Source organism: Balearica regulorum, chromosome 1 (assembly GCF_011004875.1).
Source record: "Balearica regulorum gibbericeps isolate bBalReg1 chromosome 1, bBalReg1.pri, whole genome shotgun sequence".
Lineage (NCBI taxonomy): Eukaryota > Metazoa > Chordata > Aves > Gruiformes > Gruidae > Balearica > Balearica regulorum.
In genome coordinates, this window is record NC_046184.1 from 185574504 (window position 1) to 185593702 (window position 19199).

Genomic DNA, 19199 nt, shown 5'->3' on the forward strand with positions numbered 1-19199 from the left:
CGTACGTACCTCCTTGTGCAGCCAGCACTAAGTTGTTAGCTTGCTTTGGGGAATGCTGAAGCCATGGGTCTCTGACTTTAAAGAGAACAAGTTTTAATTGACAGTAGATGTGAGTAGATGCTATTTGGGGCACTTGGCTGCTGCACATTCCTACCAAGTTGGCTGTAGATGAATCAACTCTCCTGAGAGGAGGAGGATGATGATATGAGAGATCAGTCTAGTGGATTCAGTGCAAGACTGAAAAGCTTTCTAGTATCCATTCAAACTCATATAATTTGAGGTACAAGAAACGACTCGAAGTGCTACAAATATAATATTTAGATATCCCATTTCCTAGGTTATTTAACCAGAGGAAAGTGGCTAAGAGCAGTTAAATAATTAAAGCGTCCAACCTCATATTATCCATCAGAATGTGCATTTGTTCATCCAGTGGTAGATGTCCAGATTATATGGATTTTTCCTTGAAAGGAAGAAATATGTATGTATATTTATCACGTTCTTCCCACTTTGTTACAATTCCCCTACTTTCATTAAAGAGAGATTTAAAAAAGTTGATCCCGAAAGGAAATACAAACTTTAGGTAATTTGGAGACTTGTTGACAGTTAGAGTGGCAGGACATAGGACACAACTGGATAAAGCAAAAAAAGGCTGCAGGGAAAAACCTGCCTGGGAAGGGGCATACACTATAGGCGTACTACATGCTTGTGTCACTTATCTAATGCTCTAATACAAGAAAATATATAATTTAAAGACGATGGACTTTATTCCTATGAATAGTCTTAACTGGGTTTTGTTAAAGGAGTAGCCAGCAACTAACGTACATTTAAGTGTTAGTCAAAACCAAAACAAAATAAAAAACACTTCATGATTTTATTTTTATGTTGGGATGAGAGAAGCAGGGTGGTGGGGTTTTCTTAAGTGGAGTCTGTAAGCGATCTGAATTGTCGTTCAAAAGCAAAATTGATGTGTATGGTAGGTAGCAAAAATGTTCCCTCTAATGATTTTGAACTGACTGGCTGTTGTTGTCATATGATTGCCTTTTTTTTTTTTTTTCTGAGTAAAATGAGGCAAAAATAGCTGTTCTAAAGTATCAGTTGAAGCAAATGCATTAAAAATGGCTACTTGTTCTCTTCTTAAAAATAAACTTCCCATGCCTTTGAAGGAAATACAGGTTTTATTTTTGTGAGTTTGTGTTGTTGATAATTTTCTTCCTGATCTAATTATTTATATCTGATTATTTTGGAAGAAACACATTTTTTGTTGCTTTCAGCTATGAGATAAATTGTTCTTCTTAATAAAAAGAAATAAAACTAAGTTCTATTTCTGCTTTCTCCCATCTTTTTCAGAGCAGACTACTGACCAGTTAACAAATTTGACAAATTAACAAATTAAAAAATTCAACAAATTAACTTTGGCCATCAGGATCTCTGGAAAAATCTGTAAAATGAATGAAGCTAATGAGTAGCAGTTGTGAAAACATCGTTATTGTATATCTGGTGCTGTAACATCACACGTACAACAGCAGAAGTATGTATCCGTGGAAGCAACTAATTTTTCTCATCTGTTTACTGGCAAAGCTTGCTTTACCCACTAACTGATCTTTGGAAGGATGAAGATAGGATAGTGAAAGGAAAGATGGCGTCAAGCAAGTCATGTAAATACTGCTCAAATTGTTGTCGCTGGTAGTCAGTGTTGCAGGCTGAGCAATGTCCTTGGAGACTGCCTCGCAGAGCAACACCTGGTTTGGTGCTCAGCCGGACTGGGAAGAACAGGATACTATTTTTTTTAATAGCATAGCCTGTTAATTTCTTATAAATATTTAGGTTCTTGAGATTATTTTCTTTACTTGTCAGATGCAGAACTTTTTTTGTTTTAAGAAAACTGCAGAGAGGTTGGTTTATTCTGGTGCAATTTCTGTCCATCCATAACACCAGCAATAAACAAAGTCATTTTTGTGTGTGTGTGTGTGCTTTAATGTTCAGAAAGCATTCATCTGTAACTTCTTAGCTGGGAATTCCCAGGTGGTTTCCTACTCACATGATAACCAGGCCCAGGTATCTTCTCTAACTTCAGATGTTGGGCAAGACTGATTGCGTTCATTTGGCATTGCTGTGGGTGATTCCCACTTTATTTAATGAACCACACCTTGCTCATTTGCCTGGTTTTTGCTCTTAGGCTGTGGGAGTTTTCTCTGAATTTCATTCTTTACCCTAACCACAGCAGATTTAGGTACAGGTCCACCAAAAGTCCCAGTGAAATCTGGTTATCAGCCTGCACAAGTGCAACTTGCAAAACCTTTGCTGGTCTAGAATGGGACTTGGGTAGAATTCAGACACATAAATACAAGGGTGCAATCCACAAAACCTTTGTCTGATTGCCTAGGTAACTTTAAAAATTTACTTTCCTGTGTACTTAGATTTCTGCATAGGTGTAAAACTGCCTCCTTCTTGCCAGGTCTCCACTCAGTTTAACACTTTTCTCATCCTTAAGTCCACGGATTAGGTGTCTGGTGTCCGGTAGCTGTGGTTGTAGGGTGCCTCATACAGGCCAACGCATCTGCAGCTGTGGTGTGAAAATCCTTGTTACCTGGTGATGAAGCTGGGCTGAGGGGGCGATGGCACTTGTCCTGCTTTTTGCTGAAGTTGTGCCTTGCTGCAGAATGGAAGGTTCATAAAGCCTGTGAGATCTAAGGGCCTGAGTACTGAGCTCCGGTCCCCACTTCTGGATCAGTTTAAAACATTAAATGGTGTCAAGACAACAAGTCCACCATCGAAAGTATTGCTGACTTCTTTAGGAGCATCACTTTCCGCATGTTGGGCTTTAGAGTCTTTCCTTTCATTCACGCTCTTCTATGAGCGTGCGTCCGTCTGTCCGTGTCTTTGTCCTTGACTGGCAGCATGGTAGACTGGCACTAAATTTCCAGCTACAGCTTCCAGAACTTTTTAGCTGAATGGTGATAAAATTAACATTTTCCTTGTGTCATCAACGGCAGCATTTGGCATGTAGGTTGCTAAGACATCCTTGTTTGCCAGTCGGCATCATCAGTGATGCCAGCACAATCTTGGGACTTTTGAGTTTTGTCATTTGAACGATTGCTCTCAAGCAACAGAATGTATGTGTATGTACATGTGTGTATAAGCACATGTGTTTATACAGATACACACTGCTTTTCAGGATCCTGTGAGGAATTTTGTATCTGTACTGGGGCACACTTTTGAAATAATGTTTTTTCTTAAATTTTTTGACTCAACATTAATTTTCCAAATTACAATTTGAGAGTGAGAAAAGCTTTCCTCTTCATGGATGTATGCAATTAGTGACATACTTTAGAGACAGAAAAAATAATGCCAAATTAAATTACAGGTCTTAATTTAATTATTGTTGCATAAAATGGAAGCCAATTTAAAAAAAAAAAACTACACACCATCCAAACATTTCCAATTTATGCTCTTTATTGAATTTCTTTATACCCAGTTTTGCTCTGAGTACATACAACATAGTTATGAGTATTTTACAGAAATAGTGGCACTGTGCGTCTGCCACCATTGCACTGTATTTGTACAAGCTATTTTTTTAAGATCCACATTCTCAACTTTTTTGGAATGAGAATATAAAACTTCCTGGAAAACAAGTGCTAGAGCTTTTTGGATTGTTGCCCCAATAAAATTTGCTATTTGCAAATGATTAAAATTTCAGCTACATTTAACATATGCTTTTGTATTTTACTTTCTCCTGTTTTGTAAGTTTATTCACTTGCTTAGGGCATTGGGTAGGAGGGAGGGAATTTTAGATCATTCTCTGCTGTCTTACTGACCGCTGGTGATCCATGAACCATGGGGTGAGAAACTCCTCTCATGAATAACTTGAATTATCAGCCTAGATAGCAATACACCTACTTCCTTTAATATGAAGAAATCACAAAACTATATTTAGAAAGAGAAATACCGTTTTGACAATGGTAGCATCATCCGATAAGATTTTTCAAGAGTTAGTCATGGTACGTAGAATAATTGCTGTACAGCTTCATGTGACATTAAAACACCCCTACTGTGCTATTACAGTTTCCTTATTTACATACTAACTTACAGAAGGAGAGGTCAATTAGTTGTTTTGGGTTATTTTTTGGTTTTTTGGTGGTTTTTTTTTTAATATAGCAGATATTGCATCTAATAATCTCTAGTTTTAAATAGTGGCAAAGTTTTGATCCAGAATGGTTCCTCTTGGTTGTATGACTTAAACACTGCGTAGAGCCTGGATCTGGATGTAGTGATTTCTCCGTTGGAATTGATGTGGGCAACTTGGATGTTCCTCACATCTGGCTGGTGAGTGAACAGTTTGTGTTACAAAAAATAGTAGAGATCATAAGCACTGCAGTGAGTACAATATCATGAAAGAAACCTTAAAAAAATCTAGTGGGTAAGGTGAAAGGTTGGGTGGCTGGGATCAGGAGGTGGTGATTAAGGGTCATACTTGACCCAGAGGCTGATCTGTCCTGGGACCTCTCTTTAACAGTATTGCTAGTGACCTGGAGGAGACAGAGAGCACTCTCATCAGGCTTACCGATGATGCCAAATTGCAAGCACCTGCAAATATGCTGGAGGACGGGACTGACATTCAGGGGGACCTGGGGAGGCTGCAGGAGTGGGGTGACAGGAACCCTTCATGAAATTCAATGAGGACAGATGCAGAGTGCAGCACCTGGGAAGGAAGGGCCCCTTGCAGTGCTACCAGCTGGGAACTGCAGGGCTGGGGAGCAGCTCTGCTGAAAGGGACCTGGGGCACAGCAAGAACAAGAGCCAGCCACGTGCCCTGGCAGAAGAGAACGACTTCCCGGGCTGAATGAACGGGAGCATGGTCATAGGTCAACAGAAAGAGCTGCTCTTCTCGACTTGGCCAGCCACATCTAGCTGCTGCAACCAGTTTTGGGATATCTGTACAGGAAAGACGTTGGCCAACCGCAACAGGTCCAGCAAAGGCCACCACAATGGTTGGGGGCTGGAGCACTCGCCCTTTGAGGAGAGGCTGAGGGAGCAGGGCTTGTTCAGCCTGGAGAAGAGAGGGCTGCCAGGGGACCTTGCAACAGCCTCCCTACCATCTACAGGGAGGTCATAAGGAATACGGGTCCAGGCTCTCCACACTCCTGCGTGGTGGGTGGTTGAGAGAAAACGGACAAAAATTGAGAAGGGAGGTGCATGCTGGATATAATACTTTTTCACCGCAAAGACAGTCCAGCAGTGACACAGGTTGCCTGGAGACAATGTGCATTCTCCATCCTGGGGAGTCTTTCAAGACCCTCTGGATAAAGTCCTGAGTAACCTGCTCTGACCCCACTGGTGGCCCTGCTTTGAGCAGCAGGTACAACTAGAGACCTCCTGAAGTCCCTCCCAAGCTGTGTTGTCCTGTCCTGCTGTGAGATTCAGTAGGAAAGTCAGATGGCAGAGATATAACAGCAGAATAGTCATATCGGGGAAGTATCCTGTAATAGTTTCTGTAAGTGGCTTTTGTTTGCTTGCTTTTTATAAAGTCCAAAGTACAACATCTGTGGCCTCAGCTGAACTTAGAAGCATAGCTAAAGTAGTCTTGAATGTTCGGAGAGCTGCACAAAACAAAATATTGGTATTTTAGTACTGCTCCGTGGTGGTGTCCTGGAGCCAACGCTCCAGAAGACTCCGACTCCAGTCTTGGTGTCACTGGTCGGGTCAGGCCTTTGTTCTTAACACCAGGTGGTGGGAAGCCTTCTAGTCTCCACTGGGCCGAGAGCAAAGACATTCTGCCTTGTAAAACTGCCAGTGGCCTAAACAGACAGAAATATCTCCTCAAATCATGAGCACCTAGTTAGCGGGTTCAGCAGCCGGCCAGCCCGTAATTGTTTAGTGCTTCCCTCGCTGGCGTCAGTGGGAATTAACTGCGGTAGGAATTGCTGTAGGGGACAAATTGATCAGCTAAGAGAGGCTTAAAGATCTGAGTGCTGAAGTTACTGACAGCAGTTCAGGTTTCCCGAATTAAGTAGAGGGCTACAACATTCCCAGTTAGATTTTCTTTACTCGCAGCTGGGGAAGAAGCAGTGGGATTCCCCTTTGGGAAAAGAGTCCTTTGCAAGCTCTTGTTTGTTATGTTTCTCCTGATCTTAGCGTGTTATTTAACCGTCAGCTGACATCACTCTCAACAGTGCATAGATACCATTTCTTCAGGGGCCTTAAATACCTGGAGAGTGAGCTGGAAGCCAGGTGCTGTGCCACAGAGCAACATCTGCAACGCGCTTACACGCTCAGTTGGCATCTCCAGATGCTGGTATTACACAATTAAACATTTCAATGTTTCATGAGTCAGCTTCGGTCTTTTCCACCACCTCCTTCATTAAGAATACAATCCTGCAGATGTTTCTGGGGCTTCTGCCTTCCCTTCAAGCCACCTTCTCAGTGACGGTGAAAATGCACTAGCTATCCATCTTTTCCTCCATGCAGCCACTCTACCTCCAGTCTTCAATAATTCAGAAGCTTGCAGGAGGTGCACCAAAATGATTTTAGCTGCCTCCAACTTTTTTGGACAGAAGGATAATAAAAATGATTTCACAGTAACTAAAGTCAGTCAGTTCACTGGTGAAAGCACTTAAACATAACTTATTAGCTATTCAGGAGAAAGGTTTCACTAAAAGTACAATGCATTTATGTATTAAAGTGCAGCTCAACTCCTGAAAAATGACTCCGTAAATAAGCACTTGTCACATCTTATTTTTGTTGATTTTTTTTTTCTTCTCCTTCTAAATTTGTTTTCTGCTATTAACTGTATTGCTGTCATGATTTTAACCGTGAAGTAGCTGGATCCTAGTCCTAGTGAAGTTAATTGCCAGTGAGTTACACTTGTGTGTTGCCACTAATGAGGCATGCTACAGGCATTTGTTCAAGACAGAAGGTGCAAGTCTTTGTCACCCATCGCACGATCTGACCTCAGAAACTTTTTGAGTGTGTTGCTTCAGATGAAAAGATCAGGCTGTGGTCCAGATTTGTAAGTCTGGGAAAAAAATGTTAACTGAGAATACTGAGATAAATCCACAAAATGTCTTAAACTCTTAATTTCCACTGGACATAACTGTAGGTGCCAGCATACCCAGTGGTGGGTTCAGAATCATCTCGACTCCAACAGCATCTGCAGCTCATCTAATTTCTGTTGGGCATGGGGGCAGTTAGCACTAATAGATTTAATCCTACCAGTGTGAACTGGCAAAACATAGTTTTGGGGAACCAGAGGTTAAAGCAGGTGAAAATATAGCTGCAGTACTTTTCAAAACTGAGGTGAAGCAGCAGCTGTGGAGAGGTTTCTAGAGTACAAATCTGACTGCAGACATCAGAATTCAAGTTACTCAAACGTTTGGCTCCTTTTATCTATTTTGGATCTGGCTGTTAGCACCTTGGAACTTGTATACAAAGAATACTTGATAGCACAATCACAAAAGCAATAAACAGCCTTACAAAGGCATAGATCTAAGGTGACTCCTTCAAGTGGAATCTTACTTTAAGCACGATTTCAATGCCACGTATCATAATTGCATCTAATATTAGAGACTGAATTAATGCAACACAATGTCAATGACAATATAAAGACAATCACGAACAAAGATAACTTAAAAACGTTCAGGAGGATGGAAGGAAAGATTATACTCTAATGAAGACTTCTGTAGACTTTGCAAATCTTTTTCCACAACACTCAGAGGGATTTTTTTTTTTTTCTCCTAAGCTTCTGGACACTTTAACCGTGTTTCCATTTTGATACTAGTATCTGCCTGGAATCTCTAAATGTGGTTTATTTTAGGGTTTTGGGGTTTTTTCCTTCATCACACTTATGAATCTATCTACTGCTAGGCACTGAAGTTGCATACATAAAGCTGGTTAGCAAGTTGATTAGATTACCAGCCGCTGAGAATTAAATAGGAAAAGGTTTTCTTCTTCCCTTCAGCAACACCCCCACCCCAAAAGAAATATGGCATAAAAGGCATGAAGCTAGACGCTTTTGGCACTATCAGAGGCTGAAGGCAGAAAGAAAACAGCAGACCTCTTCCTAAATGACTAGGAATCTCTATCAGATTTTCTGTGGACACAGGCTGCAGCAGTACGACCTGCTTGTACCAATTTAATGTCACATAACGACTGAAGGTCCCCTTGGCTCTCATGTGGTCCCCCCCTTGCTTTGGCATTTGTGATGGGGCTGTAATTTCAATGAGCCATGTAACCACGCGGTCTCTGGCTTGCGCGGATGTGGATGAATAGGGGCACGCACAGATGCTGGAGAGGAGCAGCCTTTGGCAGTGGCTCTTAGATCTGCTTATGCCAATCACCAACTGGCATCCTCCCTCTGCTTCGTGACAGCGGTTTGGCTAGTGTAGGAACTCGAGTCCTCTACCAGAGCAATGGATGCTTGCCTATTTACACTCTGCTGAAATTTGGAATTTTTACGTGACAAAACTCGAGGTAGCACCTTACAAAAGCCACGTAACCGAAGCGAATAAAGAACCTCTGCAGCGGTTAATGTGGCAGCAGTAGTGAGAATAGCATGAGGAGTTAGGCTCTGAAGCACAGAAGCTTGCCAGGGCTTTTTCTACTCATTTAAACAGCTTTCTGCCCCACCGCCCCAAAAAAACCCCAATCCAGAGGTCCAGACAGCATCAAGGGTACTCCAGCCTCACTGGTTTGTAACGAAAGCCAGGTTGCCAGAGCTGAAGCTGAGGAAAGCTTTAAAGGTGACCCTACTAGAGTCTAACAATGCCTGAATTGTCAGATTCTCCTACAACAGATATGAATTCCCTTTTTGTTTCGGTGGGCTGCAATTCTAATAATGCTTTGAATGTCAGCAGTGATAACTATTCCTAATTAGTCCTTCCACTTCTGGGAGGAAGGAAGGAAGGAATCCATAATATGAAATGAATTCTAATGAGGGACAAAACTCTCCTCCTAAGAAAAAGTGCTCCTGGAGCTGCAGAGACTTGCCCCACTGGGACCTGGCTGACACTTTAGCTTAACACTCGAGAGTTTAAGTGACCCTACAGAATATAAATTAGCTTATGCTACTTCAGCGTTAGCTGCTGAGCAGCCAGTGCTTGGGAAAGTTGACCTGTTTATTCAAGTTGACTTGAAGCTTAGCTGAAAAAACACCCATTTTTTTTTGTTAGATTGGGAGTGGAGGTGGGGAGGGCACATAATTTGGTTCTGTATCATTAAAGTCTTATTTCAAAAGCCTTTTCACGGATGACAAGGAAAGAGAAAAAGCAGAGATTGCTGAGGTGTCCTTGCTGCCTGATGAGCTCATGGTTTCAGGATGTCCCCAGGTGAGAATGCTGAACTTGTAAGCAGATAACTTTACAGCCCTGACAATGAACCTTCTGATACAAGCTGATATTACCAATAGCCCTTAATAAATATGCAAACATAATCTTTTAAAGACCAATTTAAAAGTTCAAAACTGGAAAGCTATTAATGATGCCAGTGGCTAGCTCGTGTGATACTGGAACAAAGAAGAAAAAAGCCATAGTAAGTGACTGCTTAAAAATGGGGCAGATGGAGGGAAAGGGAAAGCAACACCATTAGTTTACAATATTCCCCAAGATTCTGCAAAAAAGTGTGAACATAAATGCTTTCAAATTTTTGAATGACGGTGTTTTGTAAAACTATGGAGGAGAAAATGACTTCATAAAATACAAAGGCACCGTTTCAATTAAATAACTCATCCATGCCTGGAAAAGCCTCTGATTCACATTTTCCTCTACTCTATCAATCCAGCTGAGGTTGGTAATGATTCTGATTGCAAGTATCTAGTTTTACTTTAGTCAGTAAAGGTAAACTGAAGAATGCAGATTTTTTTCCATCAACCTTTGTGCCTGCTGTTGTATCCCCACCTGCACATGTGAAAAAGCATTGAACAGGCCTAAATGCTCTTCATCTCTGATACCTGGTAGCCTATAGCTGTACCGTAGCAGCCGGGGAGAAAGAAGGCTGCCTTGCTTCTGTTGCTTTATGAAATACTCTGTTTTTATTTTTAGTTTTTCTGCAACCAGCAAATTGCTAATGCCTCCGACTGGCAGGCAGGATTGCCTGATCCTCATTGCTGCAGTTCTGCTACGCATGCCCAGGGCTGAAGAGAATTTTAAACAGCGTGAAAGACAGGCCGAATATGACTAGGTGGTAGATTTTGGGTTGGATTTTTTTTTTTCCTGAGGACTTTGTTTCACTTTCTTTCATGTCATATATTATTTCTAGGCTTGAGAGGGAGGCAAAAATAAGTGTTTGTTGTTCTTTTGATATTTCTTTTTAAGGAGAAATTCTCTTCTCCCTTCAAAAGGGATTGACATGGTGAACCACGCTTCCTAGGGGATGTCTCTTCAGTTTTCTTTTCTTCATCAGCCTGCTGCGCACCTCTGTGGAGGTTCAGAAAACTTCTTTTTCCAGTTAAGCAGTGTGGCAACAGCTGCATATATCTGGAAATCCTAAAAAACCACTCCAAGTTACAGAAGGCAAACCCCACAAAAATTATCTGAGAATTAAAGCTGTGGCATCTCACGTATTTTACATCATTTGAATGTGAATAATGAAAACCAGCAACCATCACTCTTGACTGTATAAAAAGGGTGCATGAGCAGGTAAGCACTTTAAACAAGAAATATAGTGCCAAAGTCATCTCTGCTATAATGTCCTCAAATTCACTGGAGTTATAGTAGGGATTAATTTGCTTCATAATGTTGGAAGACCAGAGGAAAAAAAATGAGTTAAAGCTTTCTGCCAGAAATTCCAATCAGCATTGAAGAGGTGAATGAATACTACGAAATATAATTTTTTTTTAAAAATCCCCAACCTTCCTCTTACCTGCTCAAAGGTTTAAATGGATGTTTTTCATCCATTTTTCCTCTCTGTGCGGTGGCTTTGCTTACTGAAAGTTTTACTAGCACAAACAGTTTGGAAAAATGAACTTTACAGCCAAGCGCAAGAGTTAAGAGGAAACAATTTTTCTTATTCATAAGTGAAAATTTGCATGAACTGTGCAAATGTCTATATCCACTGAGATAATGGCAATAGAAGAGCTATTGTGATTAAACTCAGCTCAAATATTCTGCAGTAACTACTTGTGCAACTAGAGTAAGAAGAAATATTAGTGAAATAAGTAGAAGAAAGGAAATTGCAGTCTGCTGCTTGTAGATATATTTTTGATAGCAAAAATAGAAACTAATTTGCACACTTGAATCATTCACTGTGAATTACTCACTTAGATTTGGCCCACTATAATGTATTAAGATGAAGAAGTGATATATTGTTATAAAACACGTGCTCTCATTTGAAACCTATTCCAATCAAAATGGAAGTATTTTGAATTTTTGTAAACATGTCAATTATGAAATCTGTGGCCAATTGCCTGATGCTAAGAGAGAAATGGGAAACCTTGATGATTAAGCTATTTGTGAGTACAGTACAATAAATTATTCAACAAAACAGTTGCAATATCTATAAAGGCAACAAGCCTTAGTTTCTGGCCTGATGCTGTGAAAGCGCAATCTTCTGTATTGTCCATCTCTCACAGATTCCTTTTTTCATGATCATAATTGAAAAAATTACTGGGAATTGCTTCAGTATTGTCTTTCTGGGATTGGGTTTTACCAATCTGTTGAATAATTTACACTGAAGTGAGTGGTTTCTCTAAATACTTTTGACCTTTAAGGTGTAATAACCCCATACATAATCTTCAATGCAAATGTTTATAGCTGCTAAACAATTTTCCAATGCAGCTGGCCATTTTTATATCTTGAAAAACTAGTAATGATACAAACAGTTGACTGTGGTTTACAATGGCAATAAACCTCTCAGTATTGGTTGTTTCCAGAATAAACTGCCATTCTGTTAAATGTTAAATAACAAGTCATAAACTGCTGAAAACAACCAATTTCTTGTGGATTATTGCCTGAATAAATTTTAGTAGGAAGTGCAGGTCATGAAGTTGTGATCAGCAGATCAGGCCTAATGAAATTTTGTATATTTTAAAAAGCTGAAGGATCTCCAGAATACGACGCAAAAGGTAACATACATTAAAAAATAAAAAAATTAAATTGCCTGATTTTTTTTATTTTTTTTTGCAAGACTGTTGTTATCTTCAGACACAAGCTATTATTGTTTCTTCGGGCACTGAAAAACCCTATCAATATGGGCATGTTGAGCCCACCGACAAGGCAGAGGGGAGCCTGTTCAGATACAAAGCATCTATATGAGAATCTGCACAGAAACAGACGGGCTAGTATCTGTGTTGGAATAATTACTATGGCTCTTCTCAAAAGCAAAAATACCGTCAAGCATTCATAGCACCGGCGCCATCTTCCCAACAGTGAGTGACAGAAGACGTCTTCACCATAGCAACGCGTGTTATCTCCTAAGAATAACATTAACCTCCCTTGTTGCCAGTTTTAAATCCTTGAGTATAAACAGCAGTTGCAAGGCATGTGCGCCTTGATTGTGCATTTTCATTACTTAATACGTACCGAGTGTGTATTAGCTGAAGTAGGACTAAAAAAGACATCACCAGAAGAGGAAGCAATTAAAGGGCTGGAAATACAACCATTAATAATCCAGGCCTGGAAACATGATCAGGGAGAGGTCTCCTGTTCATGCTCGTGAAAATCAGACCTCTGCACAGAGAAGCCTGGCAGAGAGTGCTCTTCAACAGCAGCATCCCCCCCCCTCCATCCTCACATTGATTTTGAACGTCAGAGAGCAGTGGGAAAAGAGAGCAAAAAGGAGAAAGGGAGGGAGGGTTATTTCTAATTCTCTCCTTTGCCTTCTGCACCTCCCTCCCCACACGCTCTTTGCTCAGGCAGGGCTGAAATCCAGGAAACTTGAACAAAATATTTTAGCTATTTTAAATTGTTGCATTATGCATTTTTTCAGAATGTCACCAAAGCTTTTTCAAGTAAAGCGATGAAATTCCCTTCATAATAGCCCTGTAGGATATGGTGATATCCTGGGAGTGCCATAAAGATGCCATTAAGAGACATTTCATTTTGGCCTCCGGAGGCTCTACACTTATCTATTTTGACTTAAACTCTTTCTTCCATCTCTGCAAGAGAGGAACATGACACGGGAGTTGCACAAAATGAACTCAGATCAGGGAAGACAGATTGTAAATCGAGACTTGCTAGAGCTAAATCATGTTCTCTCTCTTGATCTCTTATCTGATAACTTTTATCCAAAAGGGTATTGAGGAAGTTAATTGCAACTGCTAAGATGAATCTTTAGGAAATATCACTCTCCAGAGCCTTCTCTCCCCTGCTCCCCAAACCTGGTGCTGCAGTCTTTTTCAAGGCTTCAGGTATGAAATGGTTATTATCTTGTGAATTTTAACCTCCTTATCCTTTCCTGCAGAACTGTTCAGACGGAGAAGAAAACTGTAGCTTTTCATTTGCAAGATTTAGGGATCCAGAGAAGCAGAGCACAAGAGGTAAAGGAGGTGGCTTTCTGAATTCAAACACTTGTTGTACTTGGCAAGCTAAAGACAAAGGTAAAAAAGGATGTTTTATTTTCAGAGACTGAAGTATTATCCACAGTCTTGGATTAGAAACAGGCTGAAATTTGGGTTTTAAACTTCTAATCACCTCGTGTGGCATGGCTTCTACATACACTGTCTTGCAAAGATGATTTTATATTTAGGAAAGAAAGCTGAGGTAAGTGTAGCCATCATGAGCCTGATACGCACGTTCTTTGACTTTGAGAAAGTCACTCATGTTCTGTGCCCTCAGTAACTCCCAACTGGGGAGTTGTGAGTATGTGTTAAGACAACTTTAGGCATAAAAAGAGCAAGTATCACTGTATTGATGAAGACTGTGGGAGACCTAGTTTTTCTCTGGAAATAAGTATCATAAAGCTCTTGGTGGCAACACATTGCAACTTACTGTTTGCCAGTACATATTTTAATATTCTCAGGTCACCAAACTTACAACAGAGCCTGTTGTTGCTTAATTGAAAGAGCACAGGCATCAGCTGGCATGTGACTGTTTGAAGGAAGACAAAAATGTAATCAATAGCTGTTGGGAAAGATCAGGTTATATCATACTCAAGAGAAGAGCTCTTCCCTCCCAGATAAGACAGGTGGGTAGGAAGGACATTGTAGTTGATACAATGCACTGAAAATCCCACAGGGCTACTGCTGATTTAAATGTGAGCAAAGGTCTGTATCTACCATATGGATACATTGAATGGCATTGAGACAATCCAAGCTCAGGTCCTAGAAACATCCTCTCCACTGCTGCCCTCTCTGCAACTGGCACAAGGAGGCTGCATGCAGTGGGTTTCCAGCACTGAAGGCCTCTGGTGCTGGAGATGCTGCATCCACGTGCAACCAGAATCACCTACACGCTGGCAGAGCATCACAGGCCAGCACCAGCTGGTCAGCGAGAAGAGCAATGGGTGGCCTCTAACCTTCCCCTCTTCCCCCACAACTGACCTTGCATCTGCTGTCATGCTGACCCCTCTGCAAGTGATTTGAGACCTCCTCTCTGCTCTGTCACCTGTAAGGAAAGGGAAAATCCTCTAGAAAATCCAGGTTCAGGGCTGTAGGTTCCTGGCCAAATTCTTGAGTACACATTAGGTATTTGGCGATACCAAGTGTCTTCGCTGCTAGGTGTGCTTTGAGGATGCCTAGAGGACTGGGTGCTGCCCAAAACATTTTGGCAGCTGTGGGTGTCTTTCAAAACAAAATGGGAAGTGTCCCCTTGATCTTTTTGTCTTTAGCTCCCTTCCCTTGCAAAGGGACTCAAGCCCAGCTCTTGCATGTCTTTGAAATGTCCCACAGAACATGTCCTGTGTTGAGGAAAGAGATGGAAAGTCTTGGGTTTTGTTCTCTGCTCCAAAGACTGCTTAAAACACAGTAGCAACCTTTGAAACCTTTGAAATCAGGAAACTCAGCTTCCATCACTCGAGGAAAGACCTGCCTCTCGTTTGCGTTTTTTGGCACAACACACTGGCATCTCTCTGCTTTGCAAGGACCTTCTGGGAAGTCCTGTTTGACCCACCACGTGTGATGGGGGTTCTCCACATACGTAGTGGTTCTGCTACACAGTGTTATGTCTGCGAAGAGCAAAGAATTTTGTGAAATTAGCTTTGGTTAACCAGCAATGGCAAACCCTAGCAATATGCGCTGGAGTGGTTGGTGTGCAGGCAATGAGACAGGCTAAATACAGTTCATAGGAAGCAAGAGTCCCCATCTGCTTTGACACCAAGGCAAGAACAAACAGCTTCTAACATTTTGCACACTTAAAATCAAGTAAATTACCATCTTGCTGACAGCTTCAGCAGCGGCATCAAAGCTGATTGGATACAGCATCTGAATTTGTGTATTATCTGCTTCAAGATCCAAGATCCAAGTGATTCTGTATTTTAATGTGTCAGAGAAATGGATAAAAGTCTGGATACTGAGTCAGTAGGTGTGTAAGGATCTTGATTGCTCAGGAATACATTACAGTTATGGACATATGGGGAAGGAAAGGCATTCCTAAAACATTTTCATTATATGTCACAGGGAGAGTGTAAAAAAGAGTATTCAGAAGTACCACTGGACTCAGTCTTCTAGTTTTTCCCTCTTTCACCTTGACACTGTGCACCGTTAGGGGCAGCAGCTGCACAGGCAAGCATCAGAACTGCTGTGAGGCACAAGAGCTGTGTAAGTATGTGTTCAAACATGTCACATCCATGGCAAGATGTGTTAATTGTGTACATGGGGAAGCACACCCATTGCATTCACTGATCCCAAGCAGAGCTCTCTAAAAGTCATCATTTTGCCCTAGGTGCCACTGCAGTTTGTATATTCACCTCCAGTATCCATTTAATTTCTGAACTCTAGTTGTATCTGGCATAGCTACTGATGAGGCATTAAGCAGAGTATTATTTTCACAGCGCTGCTGGCATCCTCAGTACTTTTGGGCAAGACCATGTAATTGTTTATAAGTCACGTAAGACGGCTAGTCCACAAAGCCAGCAACGGGTAGGGAGGATGTGTGCGAAGCAGAGGAGGTGGTGTAAAAAGTAAGCAGTGTGAAGCAAGAGAGAAAGAAATATTGTTGTGAAGACACATTTTCTAAAGGAGAAAGAAGATTATCTAACCTTTATTACAAAGAGTTTTCCTTTTGATGTTTTTCTTTTTGCTGAGCATGGCAGAGTAGAGCTTCATTGTGAAATCTAGCAAAAGAAGAGAGCTTTGATGACAGATAAATGTAATATTTTGTTTGCTCAGTGCCTCAAGAGCTGTTCTAAGACTAAGGTTAGAGGTCATTAAACAAATGGAGCTGCCTTTTGTTTTGAAAACACTTAATGGCACATATATTTTATATTTTGCACTGACAGTTTCTTCTATTTTGTATTTTTTGCTCACGGTTTCTTCATACAAAGCAATCAGTAGGTGTGTGTTTCTTTACATGCAAGTGCAATCAAGACAAAAAAACCAAAATCACAAAAAGTGTTTTTACAGACTTACATTGTGCTGCATCACTGGCAGTAGCAAGTGGGAGCTCTTTGGGAGGAAAGCACTGGATATGTGTTAACATGACACAATTTTCTGACCGCTATTTTCTTCATACACTTTGAAACAACTAGATGTTGTTAAAACGTGGGGTCCCTGAGCCAGCTGCATTTTCCTCTATATCTGCAAGTAGACAATAAAAAGCATAGGCTGGAGTATGTGTGTTTCCCACCACACGTTACCATTTTTACTGGCCAGTTTGCATTCTTCCCTTAGCCTCACCACCCTCTATATATACAAGGATGCTCCGTGCTGTCTCGGTGCCATGCCACGCAGCTAGTCCAGTTGTAACTTCATCTTTTTACTCCCTATCCAAGGTAGGCGAGAACCCTTCAAAACTTGCACATCGACTTAGGGGCTCCTGAATTCGTAAACCCAGAAAGCTCACAGGGCAGGTGTCCCACCAAACTGAGCCAGTGGTCCTGCCTACCCAGTCTCTGATAATGATACATGTGTATCCCACAGCTACATGCCAGGCAGGGAGGCACCAGATAGTGGGCTTCCAGAGGGGGCCCTGTAAGCAAAGGGCTTGGTTTTGGAAGCCACACCTTCTATCTCTTTTCTCTTTTCATCCATTTGCTCTGTCTACAGCTGTTCTCATTATCTTTATGAATGCTCCATTCCATTGCTTGTCTGGATTCCAGAGCGGGGCTATGGAGGAGGTCTGACATGTCCTGTGGCACACAGGACAGGAGCAGAAATGTATCCTCAGGACTGTTCCAAATTATCCTCATTTTGTGAAGCTGTCAGAAACTGCAGTAATGGCCTTGCTGTGGAAAGGGAGCTTTGAACGGCAGTTTGTTTTACGACTCTTAATTTATTTCTCCTTCAGTTGTTGGTCTCATGACTGACTCCTCCTTCCCTCTCCCACTCACACTGTGCGGTGTCATTCTGCAACAGCTTTCCTTACATTTCACTGTACGCAGCCTCATAATTTTTACCACTGTGAAATGGTTTGGCATATAGGCAGTGAGGAAAAATCTGTGTAACATGCCTGATGCCTTAGAAATATTTTGTGTGTTCCTCTGCAGAGAATAGAAAGTGTTTTCAAGGGGAAGGCATTCAGTGGAAAAAATGTGTTGCTGTATGTCACATGGACGCTGTTTGGGAGTTACAGATTCCCGCACAAAACATAATAAAACATAATAAACGATGCTCCTGCTAGAAACCTACATGAGAAGCCACAGCTGAGCTGCCATGAGGCTTGAGGCTTGGTAGGAAAGGGACAGGGAGGAGAGAGGGAGAAAGACAGGAGCCCTCAGACTCTTCCAAGCAGATGGCATCCTGCCTTTCTCATTCACACGCTCGGACAGTGTGTGACACAGATATCCCTGCAAACCCTGAACCCATGCTTGAATGAAGCAGCAAGCTGTGATGGACATGCTCCTGCTTGGCCCTTTCCCAGGCTTTGCTTGGAAATGCTCTCCTGCAGACAGCTGATGCTGAGCCAAGATGAGATGATACATTTCCTCTATTCCCTCCACCCACTGCATTGCCTGCTTGATGGAGGTGCCACCATGGCCACCCTGGGGTGGGGAAGGAGGCCTGTCTTTTACCTCCCCTCTAGCTGTGACAAGGTACTCACCTTTCTCTGCACTGTACCTGCCCAAATAACACTTTCCTCAGAAGAAAAAGGTGGGTAATGGAAGTAGCCATGGGCTGTCTTTGAAGTGCCCTGAAGCTCTTAGCTGGTGTGCATGCATGTCTCGCTCTCCCATCAAATGATGGGAAGGGAGGTCAAAAGAGCTCAGTTGGAAACAACTGCCAAGGATAGCAAATTCTTACAAATTAACGTGCCTTTTGGGAAGGAGGAAGGCAGTGCAATTTTGATGAGAAAGGCTGCTTTCATTTTGGGTTTAATCATTCAAGGTGCTGAGTGCCTTCAGTCCTTATTCATGTTGATGGGAACTGACTGTCCTCAGGCTACCTGGCAGGCATGGTTGCTAGGTCAGTTCTCATTCCTCTCTCCTCCACAGTCTGTCACTTCACTTCCTAAAGAATGTCTTATTTGATGTCATCTGTAGCACAGGGAATTAATGAGGTTTTCTTTCAGAGTCTTCCCATTTATCCCTATAAAATCAGAGGGACAGGTATTTCCCTCTGCTAGAAAATAAACGTCTAGGAAGATGAAAGAAAAGAGCTGGTTGGATGCTTGTACCATCCCTTTCCCAGACTGGGGAGGGCTTTGGACCTTCTTTGGGTCTTTGCAAGCTATGCTGAAAAGAAGGGGCAACTACCTGGTGTCTGGCTACCCTTATGGGCTGAGGTTCTTCTTTTCTGTTTAAAAGTAGTGCTAACCCTCAGGGAACATCTCTGAGCAGCGACCGTGCTGTTCCTCAAGAAATGGATGCAAGGCACGCTTAATGTCAATGACATCTTAATCATATGGTCATTGAAAAGCGAAAAGGCCAGGACAAGTACTTCTGTTAGCATGAGAATGATAGCATTTGATAAATAGGGACTGCATGCACCTACTTAAAATGCTCATATGCTGAGCTGTGCAATTCACAAAATGTAAATGGGGTGCTTATCAGATGGATTATTTTCCAAAAGCATGGGCGAAATTACAGTAATTATTTTTCCTCCTGCTACATTATCTGTATTCCCAAGAAACTTTATAACTTCATACAGAAAATAAATAAATATTTACTTAAAAGATCAG

General features: G+C 41.6%; 1 protein-coding gene across 2 annotated transcripts in view; it reads left to right on the top strand.

Moving 5' to 3' along the window:
• Nucleotides 1-6326, top strand: part of DNAJC15 (DnaJ heat shock protein family (Hsp40) member C15) — a 31275-nt gene extending 24949 nt beyond the window's left edge. Inside the window, exons 7-9 of one of the 2 annotated variants that reach the window (XM_075741780.1) lie at nt 1348-4323; nt 4514-4722; nt 4771-6326. The gene's annotated coding sequence lies outside the window, so the exon portion shown is untranslated. Of the gene's footprint in view, nt 1-1347; nt 4324-4513; nt 4723-4770 lie in introns of those variants that run through there. The other variant, XM_075741781.1, reaches the window with a different exon arrangement.
• The last annotated feature ends 12873 nt before the right edge of the window (nt 6327-19199 follow it).